The following is a 15,629-nucleotide window of genomic DNA, read 5'->3' as shown; positions in this document are numbered from 1 at the left end:
AGGGAGGGAGAGAGAGAGAAAGAGGAGGAGGAGAAAGGGAGAGAGGGAGAGAAAGAGGTGGCGGCAGGGAGCAGGAAAACAGAGAAGAGACAGAAGGAGTTGAGAGGGAGGGAGGGAGAGAAAGAAGAGGAGGAGAAAGGGAAAGAGGGAGAGAGAAGGAGAAGGAACAGAGAGAGAGAAGGGGAGAAGGAGAGAGAGGAGAGACAGAGGGGGAGAGGGAGGGAGAGAAAGAGGAGGAGGAGAAAGGGAGAGAGGAAGAGAGGAGGAAGAAGAGAGAGGGGGAAAGCGAGAAGGAGGAGGAGGGAGAGAGAGAGAGAAAGAGATGGAAGCAGGGAGGAGGAGAGAGAGGAAAGACAGAGGGAGGGGAGAGGGAGGGAGAGAAAGAGGAGAGAGAGGGAGAGGGGGGATGAAAAAGGGAGAGAAGGGAAGAGAAGAAGGGGAGGGAGGGAGAAAGGGAGAAAGAAAGAGGAGAGGAGAGAGGGAGTACGAGAGGGAGACTATCAAAACATGGATTTCAGATGAGCAGTCCAGTCAAGGGAGGGGAAAACACAGCCAATTAAATCGTTGCCAAAACCCCCAGCAACGATTTAATTTAAGATGGCCATTTGAAGCATTTGTAGCAATTGTTTAATTGAAGTCTCTGGCAAGCTTAGCGATCAATTTGGAGCCATGTTACAGCTTGGCTGGTCATATGCTCTGGTTTATGCCCCCCCCCCCTTAAGCAATCTCCATAAATACAGTAGTCCCTCACCTATCGCTGGTGTTACGTTCCAGACCTGGCCGCGATAGGTGAAATCCACGATGGGGAATTTATCGACTGATAGTACTTATTTAAGTATTTATATTGTAATTGTTTGGTAAGTTTTCATTGTTTTAAGTGTTTATAAACCCTTCCCACACAGTATTTATTTTAGATACAGTATTTAAATACAGTATTTACAATTTTAGATATATTTTTTTTTAAAAAAAAACCTGCCGATCGAGTTCCTCAGAAACCTGCGATGAAGTGAAGCCGCAGTAGGTGAAGCGCGGTATAGCGAGGGACTACTGTACTCTTCCTAGAATAGCCTCAATACCATCCTTTCAATACATTTACACTACAGGTGTACCTATGGTTAACACAACCACATTGTGGAATTCAGTCATTTCTTAGATTCAGTCAACACATACTACTGTCAGGTTGGTTTTGCACAGTCTAATAGTTGATGGAATAGGATTGTAGTCCAGCCTTAGATATTGGCCTTACAAATTGTCCTCGTGGGATCCCTTTGGACCAAGAGAACTTCACCTGGACATAAACGTTCTATTCTTTAATCGTTCTGTTTCTATTCTTCTTTAAAATAATTTATTTTCCTTGCTAAACCCTCCCCCCTCCCCCTTTAAAAGAAAAGGATAGAGCTACAGATCCCTAGTTGGGTTTTCCAACTGCACTGAGCAATAATCTCCTTAATTGACAACTCATGTGGCCCTTGGAGAACTGGGCATGCTAACCATTTATTTATCCATTTGTTTGTTTGTTTGTTTTGTCAAGTACGTATTGGTGGTATACAAAGATATAACAATATTTATGTACATGATAGTAGTAAAAGAGCAACATGAGGACAGGGAACAGAAGGCACTCTGGTGCACTTATGCATGCCCCTTACTGACCTCTTAGGAATCGGGAGAGGTCAACAGTGGATAGACTAAGGGTAAGGTTTTGGAGGTTAGGTGATGATACTACAGAGTCTGGTAGTGAGTTCCATGCATCAACTACTCGGTTACTAAAGTTGTATTTCCTGCAGTCGAGTTTAGAGTGGTTTACTTTAAGTTTGTATCTGTTGTGTGATCATGTGTTGTTGTGGTTGAAGCTGAAGTAGTCATTGACAGGAAGGACGTTGTGGTAGATGATTTTATGGGCTATGCTTAGGTCGTGTTTAAGACAACATAGTTTTAAGCTTTCTAACCCTAGGATTGTAAATCAAGTTGCGTAGGGTATTCTGTTGCGAGTGGAGGAGTGGAGGGCTCTTCTAGTAAAGTATCTCTGGACACTTTTTAGGGTGTTTCTGTCTTAAATGAGGTGCGGGTTCCAGACAAATGAGCTGTATTCAAGAATTGGTCTGGCGATAAGACCACACATAATTTGGCCCTGCCAAATATTGTCACCCTGCACCTCCTGCCATCCTTCGTCAGTGGTCATTGCTCTCTGCGCCAAAACATTAAAGCAAGGCGACTTAGAATCTTCCAGATCTTGGTGGTTTCTGAGCTGGGATGATTTTCTTACAGACGTTTCATTGCCAAAGGAAGTAACCTCATCAGAGCACTGACGATGTTGCTTAGTTTGGTGAATGAAACGGCCTACAAGAATACCATCCAAGCTCAGAAATGGCCAAGGACCCAGCAGTTACAATCCCTGGGCTACAAATATTCCCTTCTAATGGCTTCAAGAAATCAGTGAAGGGCTGCAAAAATTGGCTTATTTTGTGGGTGTGGCTTGCCAGCCATGTGACCAGGTGGGAGTGGCTTGACAATCATGTGACTGGGGTGGCTTAAACTGCTGCATTCTTTCGCTTGGTTGTCAATAGTTACGAGGTGGGTTAGAGATAAGGGGTGTGGGTGGGAAGTGCACAGGAGGAGATATAGGTTTCGTTTTCCTAGGTACCAGGAGGAGACCGTTGGAGGAAAATTCCAGAAGAGTGACGTGAGGGCCAAGATGTCCCACCTGATGACTATGGACAATGGGGATTGGGCACGGTCCCAAGGGGGGTTGGAAAAAGGGGTTTGATATACGTCTGTATCGCGCCATTTTCTCAGACTTTTCTTTTCTTTCGATGCTTCTGGTTCTGATTTTGATAAATTCACTTTTGAACTTTTATAAAAAGGACTCTGAGTTTTATTTGCCTGAATTCTGACTGGCAGCTTGACAGACTGGCTTAAAGGTGGCCAACTTGACGTCACTTATCTCAAGGGTTGGGGTTAGGGTGCCTGGCCTCACCTCAAAAGAGATACAATTTCCTTTTTTATTACTGAACATCCAAAATATATATTTAATTCTATGTATATATGCCATATCTGTACATACATATTACATACAGGCACACAAAAATATACATTATCAACTATATAAAGCGTACGTACACACACACACATGCACAGCTCTTCTAAAATTATACACATTCAACCTCATTTACTGTGATAGGAAAAACATACTTAGAGCCCAAAAGGGAAAAAAATTCAAACTTTTTCTACCGGTTCTGCGTACCTGACCCTACCCATAGGAGCCCATCACTGCTCCAGATATTGTTGCATTTCAATCCTTAGAGACCCCCCCACCCAAAAAACCCTAAACACTGAATCATGCTGTAGGTGCTGTATCTCGGTGGCACGTAAGATGGGTTTCCAAATTTGGAACGCTGATCTTATTAAAAGTGATTTTCCTCTGAATGCCATATCACAAGAAAAATGGGTGGGGGGAGGAAATGATTTAATGCAAAACAAAAAGAAATAAAACCTCAAACCAAGCTTCTTGTGCCTTTCAAAAATCTGTCATATTGGGTTGGGGTGGGGAAGTGAGTTCATAATTGCTCTAAAATTGTTCTTTAAATACCAAAAGCATTTGGATGGGATCCTACTGGTTTGAGGATAACAGTTCACGGGGTGAATTCCTCTACACCAGTGTTTCCCAACCTTGGCCACTTGAAGATATCTGGACTTCAACTCCCAGAATTCCCCAGCCAGCATTCGCTGGCTGGGGAATTCTGGGAGTTGAAGTCCAAATATCTTCAAGTGGCCAAGGTTGGAAAACACTGCTCTACACAATCCCTTTCTCTTCCTTGATTGCACACAGCTTAAAAGAGCCTTGGTGGTGTAGTGGTTAGAGTACAGTTCTGCAAGTTACTTCTGCTGATCACCGGCTGCCAGCAATTTGGCAGATCGAATCTCAGTAGGCTCAAAGTGGACTCAGCCTTCCATCTTTCCAAGGTGGGTAAAATGAGGACCCAAATTGTTGGGGGGCAATAGGCTTACTCTCTGTAAACTGCTTAGAGAGGGCTGTAGAGCACTGTGAATCGGTATATATGTCTACATGCTAATGCTATTAAAACACTGATGCTTTTAAGGTCCAAAATGGCTTTCTATGAAAATCTGGCCAGCTGAATGCTCCTGCACAATAAACATGGCCTGAACAGTGCAGCCTCTCCCTAAAGCAGGGGTTGGCAATCTTAAATGCTCAAAGATGTCCTAACTGGAAGTCCCGCCCCCACATTTCAATTCTGGGCAACCGGAAGTCTGGTTCCCCAACCATAGAGTCTCTTCCTAGGACGGCATCCTTGTTCCTTTACCTGTCCTAACCGAAAGCTCTATCAATTGTGGGAAAACTACCCCTTGTCACAGAGCAGTGTTGGCGAACCTATGGCACGGATGCCACAGGGGGCACACAGAGCTATATCTGCTGGCATGCAAGCAATTGCCCTAGCTCAGCTCCAATGTGCATGTGTGTGCTGGCCAGCTAATTTTTGGCTCACACAGAGGTTCTGGGAGGGTGTTTTTGGCTTACAGAGAGCCTCCAGGGGGGTGAACGTGGGTGTTTTTACCCTCCTTCGACTCCAGGGAAGTCTTTGGAGCCTGGGGAGGGTGAAACACAAGCCTACTGGGCCCACCAGAAGTTGGGAATCAGGCCGTTTCTGGCCTCCAGAGGGCCTCCAAGGGGCAGGGTAAGCTGTTTTTGCCCTCCCCAGGCATTGAATTATGGGTGTAAACACTTGCACAAGCGCAATAGCATGTACACACACTCATTTGGCACCCGAGGTAAAAAAGGTTTGCCATCCCTGCCATAGAGTATTGGTAGAGTGCAGTACTGCAGGCCACTAAAAGCTGACTGCTAGATCTGCAGGTCAGCGGTTCAAATCTCATCACCGGCTCAAAGTTGACTCAGCCTTCCATCCTTCCAAGGTGGGTAAAATGAGGACCCTTATTGTGGGGGCAATATGCTGGCTCTGTTAAAAAATGCTATTGCTAACATGTTGTAAGCTGCCCTGAGTCTAAGGAGAAGGGCGGCATTAAAAAATTGAATAGATAGATAGATAGATAGATAGATAGATAGATAGATAGATAGATAGATAGATAGATAGATAGATAGATAGATAGATAGATAAAATAGTCTCTTCTTGGTACTTCCTGCTTCCCCCCACACACAGACCATAACCGGAAGCCTCCTCTCAAAACTGAAGTGCCGACCAGTGACAGAGGCATGACAAAATACAAAAATTACAAAAAACTAAACCCCTATGAAGTATTTAGAATAGAATAGAATAGAATTTTATTGGCCAAGTGTGATTGGACACACAAGGAATTTGTCTTGGTGCATATGCTCTCAACGTACATAAAATAAAATATACATTTGTCAAGAATCATGTGGTACAACACTTAATGATTGTCATAGGGGTCAAATAAGCAATGAAGAAGCAATATTAATAAAAATCTTAGGATATACGCAACAAGTTACAGTCATACAGTCAACATGGGAGGAAATGGGTGATAGGAATGATGAGGAAAACTAGTAGAATAGAAGTGCAGATTTAGTAGAAAGTCTGACAGTGTTGAGGGAATTATTTGTTTAGTAGAGTGATGGCGTTCGGGAAAAAACTGTTCTTGTGTCTAGTTGTCTTGGTGTGCAGTGCTCTGTAGCGACGTTTTGAGGGTAGGAGTTGAAACAATTTGTGTCCAGGATGTGAGGGGTCAGAAAATATTTTACCCGCCCTCTTTTTGACTCGTGCAGTATACAGGTCCTCAATGGAAGGCAGATTGGCAGCAATTGTTTTTTCTGCAATTCTGATTATCCTCTGAAGTCTGTGTCGGTCCTGTTGGGTTGCAGCACCAAACCAGACAGTTATAGAGGTGCAGATGACAGACTCAATGATTCCTCTATAGAACTGAATCAGCAGCTCCTTGGGCAGTTTGAGCTTCCTGAGCTGGCGCAGAAAGAACATTCTTTGTTGTGCTTTTTTGATGATGTTTTTGATGTTAGGTGACCATTTTAGGTCTTGAGATATGATAGAACCTAGAAATTTGAAGGTCTCTACAGTTGATACTGTGTTGTCTAGTATTGTGAGAGGTGGAAGGGTGGAAGGGTTTCTCTTAAAGTCTACCACCATTTCTACAGTTTTGAGTGTGTTCAGTTCTAGATTGTTCTGGTCACACCACAAGGATAGTTGTTCAACTTCCCGTCTGTATGCAGATTCATCATTGTCTCGAATGAGTCCAATCACTGTTGTATCATCTGCAAACTTCAGTAGTTTAACAGATGGATCGTATGAGATGCAGTCATTAGTGTATAAAGAGAAGAGAAGTGGTGAAAGTACACAGCCTTGGGGGGCACCTGTGCTAATTGTACATATATCTGATGTGATTTTTCCTAGCTTCACCTGCTGCTTCCTGTCTGTTAGGAAGCTTGTGATCCACTTACAAGTGTGTTCAGGTACCGCTAGCTGATTTAGTTTGGTTAAGAGAATGTCCGGTATGATGGTATTGAATGCTGAACTGAAGTCCACAAAGAGGACCCTGGCGTAGGTCATTGGAGATTCAAGATGTTGAAGGATGTAGTGTAGAGCCAAATTAATAGCATCATCTGTTGATCTATTTGCTCGGTATGCAAATTGCAGGGGGTCTAACAGTGGATCCGTGATGGCTTTCAAATGCAACATCACTAGCCTTTCAAAGGTTTTCATAACTACAGATGTTAGAGCAACTGGTCTGTAGTCATTCAGTTCCTTGATGGAGGGCTTCTTTGGCACTGGGATGATAGTCGAGCGTTTGAAGCAGGAAGGAACATAGCACAACTCTTCCTTTCTCTCTGCAGGACACGCTTTTTTTCTTAAGGGGAGGCCGCCTGTCAGGCCGAAGCTGGAATGCTTGGAGGTTTTGGCCTGCCATATTATGCTATATTCTTTCAGAATGTTTCTTGCTATGGGAAGAGAGGTCCCATTAAACACCTCCCATCCTTCCCCTCTGCTTGAACAGAACCGTATCTATAAACTGCCCATTACAATCCTGGCCATTACAGATAGGTCTCGACTTATAGCGGTTCATTTAGTGACCGTTCAAAGTTACAAAGGCGCTGAGAAAAGGAATTGAGGACCACTTAAGATCGTTGCAGCATCCCTGTGATCAAAATTCAGACCTTATATGCTTATGACCTTCCACCAGTTTTCCTGATAAGTTTTATGCTTAAGACCTTCCACCATTTTTCCTGATAAGTTTTATGCTTAAGACCTTCCACCATTTTTGTAGCCTGTCTTTAGACCCGTTCAATTTTATCAATATTTTTTTGTAGGTGAGGCCTCCAAAACTGGACATAGTATTCCAAATGGGGTCTCACCAGCGCTCTATACAACAGGATCACAATCTCCCTCTTCCCTCTTGTTATAACTCTAGCTATTCAGCCAAGCATTCTAGTCGCTTTCCCTACCACCTGACCGCACTGTTCACCCATTTTGAGAAATCATGACCCCTAAATCCTTCTCTTCTGAAGTTTATAGTAACACAGAACTGCCAATAAAATACTCAGATTGAGGATTCCTTTTGCCCAAGTGCATTATTTTACATTTGGAAATGTTAAACTGCAGTTTCCATTGCTTTGACCACTTATCTAGTAAAGCTAAATCATTTGCCATATTACAGATGCCTTCAGGACCCTTGGCAAATGGTTCATATTTACGACAGTTGCCGCATTCTCGGGGTCCCATGATCCTCCTTTCTGACAAGGCAAGTCAATGGGGAAGCCAGATTCACTTAGTGATGTCACTAAATTAACAACGGCTGTGGCTACACTTCACCATTGTGGCAAGAAAAGTCGTCAAATGGGCAAAACTCACTGAAAACATGTTTCGCTTAACAACATAAATTTGGGTTTGGCTGTGGCCATAAGATGAGGACTGTATTTACCTTTTATTAAAAATGTGAGGGAGTCTGCAACACCCGAGGAGTTTACAAAAACTTACAAAACGGTATTTCATTTTGTTACAAAACTTTCAACTTATCTTTAAAAAACGGGGACATATAGGGAACATTATTGTATAATTAAAGCAAGAATTGATTAAGTTTCCATAGGGATGCAATCACATTTTAGGGTATTTGTCAACACTGCTAAGAGACCAAGTGTTGCTTCCCAAAATAAACTTTTTAAAAACAACAACACCTGGATTTCCTAAGCACATGCTTATAAACGTTCCCTCTCAGCTAAATTAATTTGAGAGTGTCATCCCCTTCTGTTTCCCAGGAAATCTGCGATTTTAGCTGTTTTTTCTGTCTTTGATTATTGATTTTAAGGTGTCCATCACAGGGAGAAACCAAGCTGAAAATGGACTTTTCTATGGTTGAAAGGCAGAACAAATAATTATCCTTTGTCATCAAGAGAGTTCCTTCTCTTTAGGGAAGGAAAAAAGATGAAGCATTTGGAATAATAGCAATGCAATTTTGATTCATGCTGAAGTAATGAGCTGCTACATTTTTTCCCCTGATCCGGTGATATTCTGTAATGTTTATTTGTTTTGGTTGTTATTGTTGTTTCTGCCTGCTACCCTGAATATTTTAACTTGGAGAAGGATTAGGGTGGAAATGATAAATAAATAACACACAAATAATACACAGGGTGGGCACTTGTAAAAGCCTAACAAAGGAACAGGTGGGTTTCTACAATGCCCACACAACCTTGTGCAGAAAGTAATGTCCAATAATATATATTATACATTTCATACAAGAGATTGCATTTTATATGTGTGTACATATGTATGTGTTGTGTTGTGTGTGTGCATCATTGGGGTAGGATTGGGAAGTGTTTTAATAAATATACTGCTCAAAAAAATAAAGGGAACGCCCAAAGAACCCATCCTCGATCTGAAGGAATGAAATATTCCCACTGAATACTTTGTCCTGTACAAAGTGGAATGTGCACAACAGCATCTGAAATTGATTGTCAATCAGTGTTTGTGGACAGTTTGATTTCATAGAAGTTTGATTTGCTTGGAATTATATTGTGTTGTTCGTTTTATTTTATTTTTTAGCAGTTTTTCAGAAAAAAAGAAATGTTACTGTTGCTATAAGATTGTTCGTATATCCTTTCTTTTCTTTCTCTTAATTACATGTTTGTAATAGCCGTTCATTATTCTTTTTGAATTGTATTGTTTTTCTATTTGTGAATAAAAACTTATTTTTTTAAAAAAAAAAGATTGTTCGTATTTTTCCCCCTGCCCAAAACGACAAAAAGCTTATATTGGACATCTCTCTGAGGGGATTTCATTTGTGGGTTATATATCATTCCCGTTTATTTAATTTCCTTTATTTAGATATCATTAGCGGCTGGGGGTTTTGCCTCCCTTGTTTGCATCTGGGGCAAACAAAAGGCATTTCTTGCGGCTCCACTCCCTCACAACCTCCCATTTGTTCCCTTCCTCCCTCTCCCCAAAATAGAAATATTCTCCCCGCACCCTCAATTGGGATCACGGGATGGGCAGCACAAGGCATGGCACAACAAAACGCATCGCAAGGAACGAGCTGGGAAGCATGTCTGGCGCAATTAATAGCATGAAGAGGCATTGGGGGATTTTTTCCCCCTCTTCTTTCTGAAATGAGGAGGGGCACCACGAAAATTGGGACGTGCCAGCTTGGCCCTATTGTTCTGCCTTTGAGTTGTTAATTAGCAAGATGGAGGGAGGGGGTGGGGGAGGAGAGGGCGGGCTCCGAGGAAGTTGCACGGTAACCAATCCAGCCACCGTGGCAACCCACCTCATGTCAACGCGGCCATCTTACAAACGGCATGTGACTCCGTCAAAATGGCTGCCTGGCATTGAATGGGGTGAAGTGAAGGTCTTTCCAGAGAGGGAGTGGTCCTTCTCCCCTGCTTCTTCTCTCCCCACTTCCTCTCTCTCTCTCTCTTTCTCTCTCTCTCTCTCTCTCGTACACTTTGCCTCCTTCTGTGCTTCTCCTCTGAGGGTACCACACAGCTCGAATGAGTTTGAGGAGGGGAGAGGCACACTGAAGAAGTAGGGCAAGGGAATTAAGCCAGAGAGAGAGAGAGAGAGAGACGCCATGGCCCTCCATCCACTGTCGTGGCTGCTCCTGACGAAGAGCCCATTGTCTTATCACCGCACCAGAAAGTCACACAGCCTCTGTGCAGGAGACAATAAGGCAGAGTTTCATCACACACAGTACGATACATGGGCATAATGCCATGGTTACATGCGAGGAGAAGAAGAGACGCCCACCAGAGAGATAATCCCTATGAACTGAGGCATCCACTTTGCTCTTTTGCACAGCTATTTTGTTTGGAACCGGGGTGGAGGGTGGGGGAGGGAATAGGATAGGTTCTAGTTTTACATGAGGGGAGTAAAGGAGAGAGATTTTTCCCTCCTGTTACATTTAGGTTTTTTTTCATGTATAACAACTGTACTGGTCAATAAGAGTCAATTGTTGAACAAAAAGTGAGATGCTTCTTTTGCAAACATCAATGATTCTAGCCCTTCCTGGCTTGGCTTGCAAAAAAAATAATAATAATAATCAAATTTTGGAAACTTTAGGGCAACAACTTTTTTCCTCCAGGAGCTCTCCCAGGTGCTGAAGTCTCCCCTGGTTCTTTTTTCCCCTGTTGAATGTAGCTTAAAATACTACAGATCTATGGTAGTCTCCCTTCCTTTTCAATATCAGCAAAAATATGTTACACACATACACACACACGTTTGAGTGTAGCATATTTTGCTGATAATTAAAATGAATATATAGAGTGAAAATGAAAATGTATATATAGACATACATACACATGCATACATACATACACATACACATATATAATTTTGGTCGCATCTTTGACATGGCAAGACTACCTTGCTTCTAGGAGTTGAAGCATGAACCCATCTGCTTCCAAGATAATTGGCACTTTGTTCCTAGCTATTCACAACTGACTAATTGGGTGAGAATTAACCTTTTGCTACCGATCTTGCTGGATTCAATAGGAACCAAACATCAGCACTCCCACTCCCAATGTGGTTGAGCAGAGGACACCATTTGTACCACCCTATTTAAATGAAGAGTAGAAAGAGGCAGTAAATGCAGACTTTGGGAGGTGGCAGTATGGCAATTCAATGGTAAACGTACAGGGGAAAGTGCCAAAATAGTATTGTGGATGTCATAGAAGAGCCAATTTTGCCTACCCCTGGTCTAGTCTAGTCTAGTCTAGTCTAGTCTACTCTACTCTACTATACAATACTCTACTCTACTCTACTTTACAGTACTCTACTCTACTATACTATACAGTACTCTACTCTACTCTACTCTACTGCACAGTACTCTGTAGTGTAGTACTCTACACTATTCTACTCTACTATACTATATTATACAGTACTCTACTCTACTCTATTTTATTCTGCACTATTCTACTCTACTTTGGTCTATTGACACTAAAACAGGAAAACATGTGTTGTGTCACAACGCCAGTTCCAACCTGTTGTACTTGTTTCATGATTTCACACGCAAAGAGAGGGATTTGAATCCAGATGCCCCAACACATGTTTGGCTGCAAGCTTTCCCTTCCTCCCTTCCTACAGAGGCCTAGGGAACAAAGTCATAATTGCTCCCTGATTCATTTTCCCCCTTTCTTTTTAGAGCTTTTGTGGATTCCTTAACATAGGAGGAGATAATCTCTTCAACCAATCTACACTCTGGTGTTGTGGAAAGAGCCCAGAAAGAGTTTCTTTTGACTATGGCATTTTAAAAAAAACACCTTATCTGTGAGCTGGCAGAATTCAGCTCCAGACAAGTGGTGGGAACATCAGTGGAAGTCTTGTGCAGCCTCCTACACAAACACACCTGCTTGTTCCCAGCTAGGAAGCCCGTATCTCCTTGACATTCTCACTTGCCCATAAATTACGAAGAAGGCTAAAGGAGGAGGGGGGAGAAAAAAGGAAAATAGGGGGGAAAAGGAGGGGGCTTTTAAAAATGGCCAATTTTGGTCTCTTTTTGTACCCCAAGCACACGCAGCCAAACCATCCTCCTCGTTGCCTCTTTCATGCCTGCCCCCTTTCCTCCTCTCCAGCTGAGTTTGTAGCCCTGCTAGAAGCCCTTTTTGTTTCCCATCAATGAGGGCAACGCAGGGGGATAAGAAAAATCATCGGGAGGGGAGAAAAAATAATTTAGCTTGCTAATAGGCAACCGATGGTGGGAAACAAGGGGGAGAAGCACGGAGCAGAGAAGGTGGAGGGACGGGAGAAGGGCCCGCCGTTGAGGCTTAGGAAAGTCCTACACAAAGCCACTATTCATAAAGTCCAGAGACTCGCACAGAATTAAACAGACACAAAGACCAGAGGCATTTGTGGTGGAGGTTTTTTTTCATCCTCTCCCTCCTTCTGTGTCCCGTGAGAATGATCAGATGTCCCTGGCATTAGAAAATCCTTCCACATAGGAAGACGTGGGAGTGTGTGTTCGGGTTGGTGCAAACTGTGGTTGCAGACACAGAAGGTTCCCCACACCCACTACCCTGTTCCTGGGATTTATGGTAGCATATGGTCTCTCCAGCCTTGAAAGACGGTGTTGAAGGGGTGACTTGATCGAAGTGTATAAAATCATGCATGGGATAGAAAAGGTGGATAGAGAAAAATTATTTTCTCTATCACACAATACTAGGATGAGAGGGCCCTCCCTAAAGCTCATAGGTAAGAAAGTGAGGACAAATCAAGGGAAATATTTATTCACCCAGAGGGTCCTTGGTTTATGGAATTCACTTCCAGAAGAGGTCGTGACAGCTGTCAGCCTGGATAGCTTCAAGGCAGGACTAGACAGATTCAGGGATGCCAAGTGTATCCTAGGTGGTTATTGAAACGGATGTCCATGTGCCACCTCTATGTTGGTTGAGGCAGGCAGGATTCCCTTGAGTACCATTTGTTGAGGGATCAAGGGAAAGGGAGGGTTTTGCCTTCTCTTTCTGCTCAAGATCCCCATGGACAATTGGTGGACCACAGAATGCACAGAATAGAGCCGAGGTGGCACAGTGTGTAGAGTGCAGTACTGAAGGCCACTGAAGCTGACTGTAGGTCTGTAGGTCAGCGGTTCAAATCTCATCACCAGCTCAAGGTTGACACAGCCTTCCATCCTTCTGAGGTGGGTAAAAGGAGGACCCGGATTGTGGGGGCAATATGCTGGCTCTGGTTTTTTTTTAAGTGCTATTGCTAACATGTTGTAAGCCGCCCTGAGTCTAGGCAGAAGGGCGGCATAAAAATCAATCAATTAATCAATCAAACAAACAAACAAATAAATGCTGGACTCGATGGGCTTTGGCCTGATTCAGCATGGCTCTTCTTATGTTCTTATGTATGGTTTCTGAGCAAGCCATCAGCTTTCATGCACCAGGTTTAAAATCTCTGCGCATGTAATCTCTCCATGCACACAGAAAACATGCACACACACACATTCGGTGCCTGATGTAGCCAAGATTCATTGGCCTCCCGTGTGAAAGCAAACAGAATCACCTTGGCATTGGGAAAGCTTGCAAAGCAATTGGCATGGTCACACACCCACCAAGAGGGGCTTGGGCAGATGGGAGAGGTTGACAAAGAAGAGAGACTTTAACATGTGCCACTCTATCATAAGAATGAATGAATCACCATACAAATTTCGGCAAGCCATTTCTTTGGATGTTTGATCAAATATCTTCCTTGGCTGCCTATAGGACTTCATCAGTATCTGGGCTGGTCCTCATGTTTCGAGAAGGAGGGGGAGGGGAAGGAGAAGGAAAAGGAGGAGAAAAAGAGGAGGAGGTCAGAGAAAGAAGAAGAAGGAGAAGGACAAGAGGAAGGGAGGAAGGATGGAAGAAGGAGAAAGAGAGGGGGGAGGAAGGAGGAGTATAAAGAGAAAGTGGGGGAAGAGGAGGAGGAAAAGGAGGAGAAAAGGAGGAGGAGGAAGAAGAAGATGAAGAAGGAGAAGGAGAAGGGGAGAGAGGAAGGAAGGAAAGAAGGAAGGAAGGAAGAGAAAGAGAGGGAGGTGGAGGGAGGAGGACAAAGAAAAAGAGGAGAAGGAGGAGAAGGAGGAGGAAGGAGAAGAAGGAGAAGAAAAAGGAGGAGGAGGAGGAGGAAGACGTATTTTAAGACGAACAAGTATACATACTGGAAAACAGCAAAATGGGCTGTGTCTGGCATTTATATAGCTGAATTTTTCCTTCCTGGATATTTATGTATTTTTCTGAAGAAAAACTCTCATCCATTCAGTGAAATTACATTAAAGAGGCAATATCTATTGTTCAACTTAATTAGTGCTGTGCATAAAAATATCTTGCTTTTTTGGGGGTGTGCCTACCAATTTTTAACTCAATTTTCCGAAAGAGAATTTGCTTTCAAAAAAGAGAATTTACTTTCAAGAAGAAGAAAGGTTTAGTAGGATTCTCTTGACTGAAGGTAGTTAGATTCTTGTGCTTATCTCATCAGAAGGTTGCTGGGCATTTTGTATTTGTGTCTTATCTGTGACTCTTTCACTGTTTAATCGTGTCGCTAGGGATGTCCACCTTGTCTGGCTTCTCACATTTTTATTTCATCCCAAAGGAAGACCCCAGAAAGCAAGACCTCATCTGAAGCACTGACATATTAGGGAATATGGACAATAAGAGAAGCTGTAGAAGAATGGAAAGACCTGTTCTAGAAAACTACGGTACCTTGAATTACCACCTGCTAATTCTAGCTAACAAATAAGGTCAAAATGATTTCCAACAGAAATCAAGAATAAATACATTTATGCCTAGATAATAAGGTGGAAAAATAGAAAAGCAACTTTCAAACCGGAAATGAACTTTTGAGCAATTGCAAAACTGTCTCGGGCAACCCAAAACCTGTTAACGAACTGTTTTTAATTACAGCCTCCTACTTTCAGCTATTATTTTGAGGACGAGAGAAGCTTAAAAAGCTCTGTAAGAAAAATTCTAGCTATTAAACTATTCTATTTTTCATTTTGCTTTTGTTTTGTTTTGCTTTCAAAAAAAGGAGAATAGGCAAATCACAAGTGAAAGAAAACAACTGCCTCCATCAAATTGAGACAATAGGGCAGGGAGATTGGATGATTTAAAAAAAAAACCTCATTTGGAAGTTTAAATAGCTTGGAGCCCTCCTGCCTATGAAGCATGTTCTAATGGCTGCATGCCTTCGATTTTAAATTTGTTTACGTACCTCAGATCCCAAGTTTTTAAACCTTAGAATCACAGAGGGTGCCCATTCACAAATTCAAAGGAGATCCCCCAAAAGCATTTGATTGAATAGAATAGCATAGCACCAAATAACAAAAGCACCAAATTAACAATCAGCCTTAGTTTTTTTGGGGGGGATGTTGGTTTTTAATTAAAGAAAACAGGCAAGTTTTATTTTGGAAAAAAAAAGGAATGAAGCAACCCTCCAGTAGAAGAACGATCGTGTCTTAATCTCTTATATTAGGATCACCGTTTTGTTTTTTAAGGTTTTTTTAAGGGTCCAAAGACAGGCTACAAAAGTGGTGGAAGGTCTTAAGTATAAAAAATAAGGACAGGGGACGGTAGGCATGCTGGTGCACTTATGCACGCCCCTTACTGACCTCTTAGGAATCGGATAGGGTCAACAGTGGATAGTCTAAAGGTAAAGGTTTGGGGGTTG

This window comes from Erythrolamprus reginae, chromosome 10 (genome assembly GCF_031021105.1).
Source record: "Erythrolamprus reginae isolate rEryReg1 chromosome 10, rEryReg1.hap1, whole genome shotgun sequence".
In the NCBI taxonomy this organism is placed as follows: domain Eukaryota; kingdom Metazoa; phylum Chordata; class Lepidosauria; order Squamata; family Dipsadidae; genus Erythrolamprus; species Erythrolamprus reginae.
The sequence above is the reverse complement of the archived record's forward strand: the minus strand, read 5'-3'. Positions refer to the sequence as shown.